This window comes from Rhipicephalus sanguineus, chromosome 2 (genome assembly GCF_013339695.2).
Source record: "Rhipicephalus sanguineus isolate Rsan-2018 chromosome 2, BIME_Rsan_1.4, whole genome shotgun sequence".
Lineage (NCBI taxonomy): Eukaryota > Metazoa > Arthropoda > Arachnida > Ixodida > Ixodidae > Rhipicephalus > Rhipicephalus sanguineus.
In genome coordinates this window covers 148,827,982-148,838,326 of record NC_051177.1, presented here as the reverse complement: position 1 = coordinate 148,838,326, position 10,345 = coordinate 148,827,982, and the positions used below count along the sequence as shown (strand labels likewise).

General features: G+C 49.2%; 1 pseudogene; it reads right to left on the bottom strand.

Moving 5' to 3' along the window:
• Positions 1-1,332: 1,332 nt before the first annotated feature.
• LOC125757386 (uncharacterized) overlaps positions 1,333-10,345 on the bottom strand; it is a 13,752-nt pseudogene continuing 4,739 nt past the window's right edge.

The following is a 10,345-nucleotide window of genomic DNA, read 5'->3' as shown; positions in this document are numbered from 1 at the left end:
CCCCCCTCCCCAGGAAGAAAAAAAAGTCGCTATTAGAGTTGCTGCTGCTGTACACCTGTCCGGATATACGGTATTGTGCAAACTGTCTTTTACTGACAAGGTAAAAGTCCACACCGGTATTTGCGCCGTCGTGCGAAGGCTTCTTATTGACGTTATTGTGATTACATGGCAACCCGCTAGCTGGTCGGCAAGTTGAGCAGCGACTCCCATCAATTACAAAAATGACAAGCAAGAACCGCTGTCAGCGAAGTGTATAAAGAGTTGTCCTGTGAACAAGCTAAAACAAGCTCCAATAAGTTGTTTTGGAAGGAAACTAATGTACTTTGAGCAAGAAGGGCAAAACTTTTGAGATACTAAAAGGCATTTCATGCAAGTGAAACTAAATAGGTCACAGTTGAGAAATTTTCAAGGAGACATCTTTGTGTATAGGCGTTTGATGCTACATTGTATGGATCTATAATAACAAATTTGAGAATGTATCGAAGTATCTTAAGATACAATTGCCAAGTATCGTATCGGATACAATTAGTGCGGCAGTATCTTGTATCTGTATCTCCAATACTTCTTGCCTGAGTATCTTGTATCGTATCGCGATACAATTTCGAAGTATCTTTGCCCAGCCCTGCCTATGCCGCGCATGCTGGCGCGGCGATTACGAATATGGCCGGCTCGGTTGTTTGCAGTCATGTTGCGCAATGCTACCTTATGGTTCTTTCCTCCTTCCATGTTTTATTATCGCGTGGTGAGCATAGCCTTCTACTTCTGGGGAAAGCTCTTTGTGACCTTGTCAGCGTGTGGCGAACGGCGGCGGAGGAATTGCCGTCGCTGGGACTAAATGTAGGTGCGCGCGGGCGCGAGGTCTTGGTGTTTTCTCCCAAGGCATAAACGCATTTTTGTGGTGGTCTCAGCTGAGGACAACGCAGCGTGTGCTTGGGCTTCGTGGCGTAACTGCGCTTTTTGCGGGTGCGCCCTTGGCGCGAATACTGTATAAGTGCATGCGGTGGGGTATGTATGCTCGAGCTTATTCCGCCAACGTTCTCGCAATGCCCGAGCTCCCAGATGACCAAAAGTGTTTGTATGTATTGGTCATGTGGGCATAGGTCAGGAACGGCGATGGCGTCAGCTCATACTAAACGCTTTCAATACTCAATCGCCGTTTAATCACCAAAGAAGCTTCAAGTTAGATAGAGCGCCAATCCTACGTTTATTGAAGGTGAATACTAATTAACTGAAGGATGACGTTAAAAAATGAAATGCTCGGGTTTTTGTGTGCCAGAGCCACGCTAAGGTTATGACGCTCGTCATAATGGGCGCACCCGAATTAGCCTAATTCTAGCCACCTGCGTTCAATAAACGAGCACATAAAATCGACGTACACAGGTGATCTTTAATTTCACCCCGTCGATGTACGGCCTCCGTGGCCGGGAAAACTGAACCAAGGTCTTGTTTGTTAACCTAACACAGTGGGTTTTGACTTATTTTATGAGTCGCGTGCCGATGTTTATTTTCCTGGAGCTTTGGAGCTAGCCGTAACATGTATGCCCCTATACAGAACTGGCAGGTTCGCGCGTCATCTTCTAGACACATTACATGTTATTTGCAGAGAAATAGTTGACCAAGGCAGTGTTTGCAACGGGAGGATGCGGGTTCCTGAAACTGGCGAGATGTATGGCCGGTGTCGTTATGAAATATCCTGTGTGCTGTGGGCTCCCACTCCGATGTCGTTGGTTATATTTGCTCTATCGTATGCACAGTCGCTCCAGAGCATTGAATACGAAACTCTGGGCGGCATATTATTTAAGGCTTTGTTTTTGCGTATGCATGTGCAAAGCAGCGAGCATCTTAGCGTCCGAGTTCACGCTCGGCGTGCATACGTCGACGTCTTCACGATTCTGGGGGCTTCATGAATGCAGAACGATGTGCGAGTCTTCCAGGCGCAACTTATTTATTGCGAGACGCGCCGAATGGAAGCGAGACGAATGCACGTCAAAGCTTCACCTGCCGGTGACATTCATGTTTGCGGTACGCAGCGTCATCACATGCATACGGCTGAAGGTATACAAGCTTCAGACTTGGGTGACGCAAACACCGCTGTGGCCGTGTAGCGAAACAACAGAGTAAATTTGCGTTGTCAGGAATGATTGTAGCCGCGTCGGATGGCTCAGGACGCGTGTAATACGCGCTCGAAAATTGAAGGGCGTGCGTCTCGACGCGTCACGACGAAAAATAAGAAGGATGTGAAAGTCTGTTCCTTATACCTTTCTAACCGTAAGATCAACTACCTAGTGCTACGAGTCCGTCTGCGATATTTAGCGTTCGTATTTTTGAATATTATTTTGCAATATTGTATCTTTTTATTTTTCTTACTTTCCTTCCTAACGTTCTAGGGCCCGTCTAGGGAGTGCACACCTAGTAAATAGATAAATATCCTAGGCCGTCCATTGAAAGACAGACGCCGACCGTACGACCCATGGGGATGGACGGAAAGCCCGCGATGTATACATAAGATGAAACAGGCTAGAGTATAATAAACACGAGTCCTTACACGCATCAGAAACGTAATAGTCTTCAAAACTGCGCTATTAAAGAGCCCCTAAACCTCTCCGAGTTAAGAAACGTGAGAGTGGTTTCTTTCTCGCCTTCATACTCTTCCTACATGCACTATCTCCCCCTCGTCACTTAATTCTTCATAAAGGACGTGGACAGTGTCAGCACTAAGCGTTGAGCTTATCAGGATTTCGCGTTTTTCCGCTGCACTGTGTTATCTCCGCTTGCGCAGTCGAAAACGCACAAAACAAAGTGAAACCATTTGATCGTTCGCGATAGTCATGCGAGAAGAGGGAAGACGGGCGTACGACTGCGTGGCAACGGTAGGAGACAATTCACAACTGATATCTTTAGTATATATGGACCAATCGAGAGCTTATTTGCTTGTGCATCCCGTGAACAGACTGCTGGCGTCACGAATTGGGACGAAATGACGTAACACGCCAGGAGAGAATAGCGCGCTCGTTCTTTTGCGTTTTCAGAGGTTGTTTGCACCCTTTCACGCGACTGGCTGCTAAAAGAAAGAAGATAAGTTTCGTTTGATCAACGAAGCTGTTTAAGCTATCGGTAACTTGTGCTCCGTCGTGCATAACTCCTCAGGTGGGTATGCGCCGCAGGAATTGGGCAAGCCCCACTAACGAGTATACACCAGGTGCGAGCGTTACACGAAAACTCTGCTGGGCGAAGTGGAGCACGTGAAACACGTGAAAGAGAGAGAGAGAGAGAGAAAGAAAGCGATAGAAAGACACAGTAAGAGAAAATAGAGAGATGGAGAGAGAGAGAGAAAGCGATAGAAAAAGAGAAAAATATAAATAGAGAGAAATAACGTCATAAAAAGATAGAAAGACAGAGAAAGAGATAGAGAGAGAAAGAAAGAAACATATAAGAAAAACATACAAGAAACAGAGAGAAAGAAAGAAATACAAGAAAAAATGAAAAAAAAATTAAAGAGCAACAAGGAAGGCTACCCCAGCTCCGCTCTTCCTTCAGGCTTAGCACCACTCGGGCGTAGGTATGAATTTTTTTTTTCTTTAAAGTATGCGATTCCGAGCTTGTTGCGGCGCCACCTGTGAAGGGGCAAAACACAAAAAACGGGACAGGCGCGCTCTAGTGCATGGCAAACACAGCGTTCTCTCTGCGCGTGTGTTTCTAGCTCGCTTGGTCGCTTCTATATGCGCTGTCAACTTCGAAAGTGCCCCCCCCCCCCCCCCCCCCCCGCCCGCTAAGCCTTCCCTAGGGAGTAGGGAACTAGGGAGCCTACAAACGCGCTCTTGCGATGTCCCGGCGCTGATTCACGGCGTTCGGGTACACCTGTCTTCTCTCGTGCATCTTTCATGCATGCAGAGCGCGCGGGGGAAACCCGGGACCCGCCAGACGGAGCTGCTGTCATTCGGAGCGTGTTTGCGTCGCTCGTGGGCGACGTGCCTTACTCGAGCACTTAGCTCGCTTCCACTTCTTCTCACTCTCGGTCTTCAGCTCAATTTCGGGGCGCGCATATGATTGGTTGAGCGCGGAGAGCGCGACGGGCGACGACTGCTCCTTGACTTCTGTTGCTTCTGCACTGATGGGCAGTCTCCCCGCCGGCGGCTGAAAAAAACAAAAGGGGGGCGGGGGGGGGGGGGAAGAAAGGACCGGCAGGTTTTTCTCACTTCATTCCTCACGCATTTAGGTTGTATGAAAGTGTGATACCTCTATAGCTATAGTATCGCGTCAGTTGCTTTGATGCATCGGTTTTGGTCTGGCCGTAACTACTGTCGTTAAGGGGCCCCTCACCAGGCCACATTGCAAATTTTAGTTGTACGATGGAAGTTGTTGTGTGCCGAATGAAGAGCGGTATGCCGCAAGAAATTTTCAAATCGGTTCATTACGAACTGAGAAAAACAATAATTTGTAGCGGCGCGAAACCATGATGCGAGGAGGCGAGTTTCAAACCCTTGCCACTCGCTCCGTGTAGCCTTAGCAAGACAAATCCCTTCCCTGCCCTCTCCGCTTGACATATACGCATGGACACGTCATGCGCATGCATGGTCACGTGCGCATGACGTGTCCGAGCCAGCTCAAGCACGCGAGCGGCGTTGCACGGCCGCTACCTTTTTTTTAAAGACGATAGTCTTTCTTGGGGAACTTAAACGCAGAAATTTTGGTCTGTCTTTCTGTCTGTCTTTCTGTTTGTCGGCACGTCCCTCGATTCAGCCACTCGGCCAAAGTTGAACCACTTGCCCAAGGGCCAGCCGTCTTGAACTGGTACGGCTGTTCATACTTGTGAACGTTGTCGATCAAAAAGTAAATATCATGCACATCTGAGGTGCAACATCACTAGGTAAGTATTAGGTGGCGTGTTCCTTTAATAGAAAATGCATACATACGTAATTTTAAGGACCGTAGTTTCTTAAGCTGCGCTGAAAATGCATAAGAATGGAAGCTTGAGCGAGTTGGTATGCGTTCATCTTTGTTGAAACAGCGCTCACTAGACGACGACAAAGTAAAAGAAGGCACAGGACAGGCGCTGCCTGTCCTCTGCCTTCTTTTACTTTGTCGTCGTCTAGTGAGCGCTGTTTCAACAAAGCTGAAAATGCGACTGCGCTGAAATTTGCCTTCCTCCGTGCCCTTCGCACGAGCTCATTGTTGTGTTTCGGTTTCGGTTCTGTATTGCACTGTACGAATGCTATGGGTTGGTGTTGAAGAACTTTAGCTTTGAGAAGGCCAAGAAGCTGAAAAAAAATATTTAAAAAATGAAAAAGCAGCGTCGTGGGCGGCCTTCAGGCTGCCGGTTGTGGGCGCCGCTCTGGCGTTCCTGTTTTACCCAGGCGACGTGCAAATAAAAGAGTGTGTGGAGAGTACTCGTTGAGTGCGGACGTTTCTCTGCTTCAGCGCTTCGCGCCAAACCGCGTTTTCGGGCTGGCTGGCGTCCCCGCCGGTCGCGTTGGTCACCGCCGGTCTTCGCCTGCTGCTGCGCCGGGACTACCAGCACGCAACACAGCACTCATGTTTCCGGACGTATTGCAGATGGCGTCCATATCTCACACAGCGCCTCTTCTATCGTCTTTACACGACATTTGCAGCGAAGCACGCAGATACGCGGCCAATTTTTTTTAATGTAGCGGCCGTGGGCGTTTTGTAGGCGTTCTCTGTGGTGTACTGCCTGTTTCTGCGGGACGGGCATGGAAGTTGAGACATTTGTACGGGCACGAGAGTGGCGGTATCATGAGCCAGTGCCGCATTAACGTTTACTTGGACGCGGTAGAATAAGTGAGCACAATGAGTGCTCGAACGCGCCAGAACGTTACTTTCGTTTCCGGGGCTGGCGTCTGCTCGATGCGCTAACCGCGGGGACACGAACGCATGGGAAAGGGAGGAACATTAGCCCCGCATCTCGCTGCAATTCACGAAAAAAAAATGAAAAAGACGCACACATTTCCTTTTTGTGTCTCATTATTTCTCTCAAGTTTTATTAATCTATTCAAGCAACAAATTACACAAACTACACATGTCGTGTCAAATAATTATCGCAGTGTCACGGGCTACTGTTAGCGACGTCAGAGCACAGTCGTCTACGTAGAGGAGCGACGTCACAGCACTACCATCTACGTAGGGCCATTTTCTCATGTACGTCATCCCCTCATTCTCCAAAGCGCGCGCCCGCGAGGGGAAGGGCAAGCAGCGTTCACCTTGAAATTTGACCCATTTCCGCGGTGCGTAGCGTTGCAAATTTTTGCAGACGTGATCGTGAACGCCCAGTGTATTCATTGCGCTCGTTAGCTCAATATTGTCAAACCTGGTGAGGGGTCCTTTAAGGGGTATTCAGACGGGGGAGAAATGCTCGGGGGGTAAAGGCGGAGCCTAGTGACGTCAGCTCGCGAGGAGAAGTCTCCACAAATGCCCCCCACTCACACGGACGAGGCAAACGGAGGGGGAGACCAGTGTTACTAGACTACTCTGGTGGCTTGCACCACCCGTTTGACGAGCTGCTGACGACGAGCTGCAGACGACCATCCAGCTGCAGACTGGACACCCACTGCAGCTCTCTGCAGCAGCAAGTGCAACAATGTGTCCAAACAAGAGCCCGAAATTCCGCCATATCCCCTACCGCCGGGGGATTGTTTGTCAGCAACAGCTTGTGGGTTTGGGCGAGTCGGTTCATGATGCGAAAACTAGAAGCAGCGCGAAAAAAACGACCACAAAAAAGGGAACACACACTAGTCCTGTTGTGTGTGTTCCTTTTTTGTCGTCGTTTTTTTCGCGCTGCTTCTAGTTTTCGAGTGTTTGTCCTTTCGGAGAAAACGTCCCCGTCTCCTCCGAGGAGGCGCGGGGGGGTCACGCCCACTCGCTAATCCGTGACGTCGCGGTCACGTGATCCGCAATCCCCCCGTCTCCCCCGAGCATTTCCCCCCGTCTGAATGCCCCTTTAAGAGGAATTTAGGTATTATAGCTCGGGTGCTTTCTGTGCGAGACATGTCAACGTTTCCTTAACATCAGCGTGATGGGACAATTGCGAGAGTACGCGGAACCGACAGAACGTGCTTTCATTCTTTGAAGTAATATTGAAAGACGAGCTAGTTGGTATGAGTGCATCGTAACTTATTTTCATTCTTTGTTCGTTGTCCTTTGGCGCTTCAATTTTAAAAGGCGGGATCGGACCACGTGCGACATCTTTCACCAGCTGGCGTGGTTGCGACCGCGAGTCTATCAACAATTTGTTTCAAGCTCTCTCCCCTGTGGATTCTCATTTCGTGGTGAACTAAGTTGTATTCCATGTTCTGTTTTATATCTTGATTTCGTTGTGTGCATTAGTGAACACGGGTCTTTCCGAATCGGCAATATTAGAACACCGCGGGAGCTCCGTTACTTGCGCGAGCCTCAATTTGCCTACCGCAGTGTCGAGCCTACTACGCCACACAAATACGTGGTATCCACGTTGTTGCATAGCGCTGAACCTCCCAGGAATGACACCACGATTCCTCGTACCGTCGGTCGTCGCCCGACCCTTTTTGATGACGCTCTGGTCTGACGTTCGGTCCGACTAAACGCCTACGACGATTCCAGACACAACGTGTGTAACCATTTGGTAAGCCGTCGAGTAGACTCCAATCGATCGATCGGTCGGTCGGTCGGTCGGTCGGAATATGGATGTATTCAGAAGGTGTATGCTGCTTGCTTCGTGCTGACACGCGCACTTGTCTACATTTTTTTCTTGTGAGCGGGATTTAGCGATTAAATGTTACCGGTGTTATAGCTTGGCGTAAACAGCGCCTGGTTGTAACGTAACTACTACAACTTTTTTTTAACATTGTATCTTGTTCCAAACCAATTGCTTAATAATAATAATTGTTGGGGCTTTACTACACAAAACCACGCAGACACCGTAGTGGAGCGCTCCAGAAATTTATACTACCTTGGGTTCTTTAACGTGCACCTAAATCTAAGCACACGCGGGCATGTAGCATTTAGCCTCCATCGAAATGCGGCCGCCGCGGCCGGGATTCGGTCACGCGACCTTCGGGTCAGCAATCCAGCACCATAACCACTAGACAACCGCGGTTGGTTATCTGTTGTTGAAGAAGGTTACTTGCACGACGCGAATGATGGAGCATGATATGGAGCTCACGCGAGCAGCAGTGGTTATGCCCCCATCTACCGTGACCCGTGTATAAATAGACGACGCGTGGATGTTCGGTATTGGCTTCTTTCATCGATGTCTGCAAGTATCGGCGGTAACTGCTGGCGTCGTTTCAATTCCTTACATGCTTCGACCTGCACATTTTCTCACTTGAACTCGACGTCTGATTTAGTGAGATTAGTTAGCGGCTCGGCAAAGCGGGAAAAGCCCTTGAGAAAGCGCCCGAAATAGGTACACAGAACGCAGTATTTGCATAATACCCTTTTGTCGTTGGATAACGGGAAATTCGTGATGGCAGCCGTCTTTTGCCGATCAGGACGTACTTATTCATGAAGTGGCCCAAGAACAGGAGTTCTTCGTATGCGATGCGGTACTATATTGGATTCTGGATGAGTCAGCATGACTTGAGTGCTTGAAATGCTGCTTCAAGGAGCCGTTCAAGCTGGTTTAAGCAAAGAAGCCGTGGAAACGAGGCTTGACGCCGTGCTGTCGAAGTCCAACGACGAAGCAAAAGTACACCTCGCCGCCTATACCTCTACACGCATAAAAAGCAAGACAACTCCAACGTCTGCGCATCAAGAACTATGCAGAGGACCGATTGCCGCCACTACAAGCTTGGACGGCATTGTACGTGGATTACCAACGTTTCGATTTCGTTCGAGCCTGGACGCCGATGCGCCGCGACGTGGCCAGTGTTAGAAACGTCGGCGATGGTGCATGGCCTCCTCGATCACCGGCGCCGGAGCTGATCGCGGAGGCCACGGATGTTGCGTCTGGCCGTACACGATACTCGGGCGCTTTGGTGGGGCGTCTATGTGGGGCGCCTGGAACATTTCTCTGCGCGCTAACGAACTGCGGGATTTCATTTCTTATGTGCTTTGTTAACTCGGTCTTATCCAACGTATGACAGACTTCGATTTTTCACGAGGAAAGTCTAACCAAGCATAGCTGCACAAGGCTTCTCCGCCGCGAAGGAGCCATATATCAATGCCGAGACAAGCGTTGCGTGACGGCACCCACCACCCGCATTGTCGGCTCCAGTGAGCGCCGATCGCTTCGCTGGCCATCGTGTATAGCATGTGTGGGCCTGTGCGATGCTTACTGCTGGGCCGCCGGTAATTATATAAGACCCTCATTTTACGGCTGAGTTGTTAAGGGGAGTTCTGCGACGATTTTCGTGCAGTGGTGGACTGTGTGGTCGATGTCGAGTGTAAACGTATACAATGCGACGTGTGTCGGAGCCCTGAATTTGCATTAAAGTTTGACCGTGATTACAGAGGTTGGTAACACACAATGCGTTTGGTACACTTTCAGCGATCAACAGTATGGTTAGAAGGTTCCGGAAACGTAAGCATCCGTGATTCCAAATTAAATGTAGCCTTGTTTATATGTAGTTCGACTACAGGGAATACAAGATATACGGATGCTAATGCGCAAGAATTCTGGGGCTATCTCTGTAACCGATCCTTTACACGTATACCCACTGCCTTTCGCAAACCGCGCCCGAATGTCTGGGAACCTTCCAGATCATTTTAGAACCGCCTCCCCTGCCGCCCCTGTGCGCACGCCTATGTGTGTGCGTGTGTCTACCGACATGCAAAATTAAACATTTCGGGGAGGGGCGGGGCTGAAAGACCTACCCCTTTGCCTGGCTACGCCAGTGACTGTTGCCATATATATTGGTTACACGATGAAATAGCAAATAATTCCAAATTCTTCAATGGGGAGTTTCTTCTGCAACGCTTCTTATAAGCCATGCAATTGTTGGGGCTCTTTTTGCTTCTCACTTTACGTTACATACCAGCTCCACATTAGAATTCAGATATGCAGCTGCGATGCTGAAATGTGAGCCCTTCGTGCATGCTACGCTGCAGCCTTAGTCAGAGTTGTCACTATAATGCATCAGAACAAACCAGCCCTGCCAATAGGGCAGAGGTGGTCTTGAAGCCATCTAGAGCAAGCAAACAATTTCTGCCACGACCACCGTGATCTCGCTCAAATGCAGCATCTTCCAGCGAGGTAGGGAGTCAGCAAACAGGCCTCAACACTATACTTCCGAAGAGTGTGATATCGGCTTCACCATAAAACACACGCGAAGACGATAAAGAAAGAAACCGACCGACGCGAGCGCTGACCATCAACTGAAATTTTTATTCAACCACAGCAAGATGTATACACACA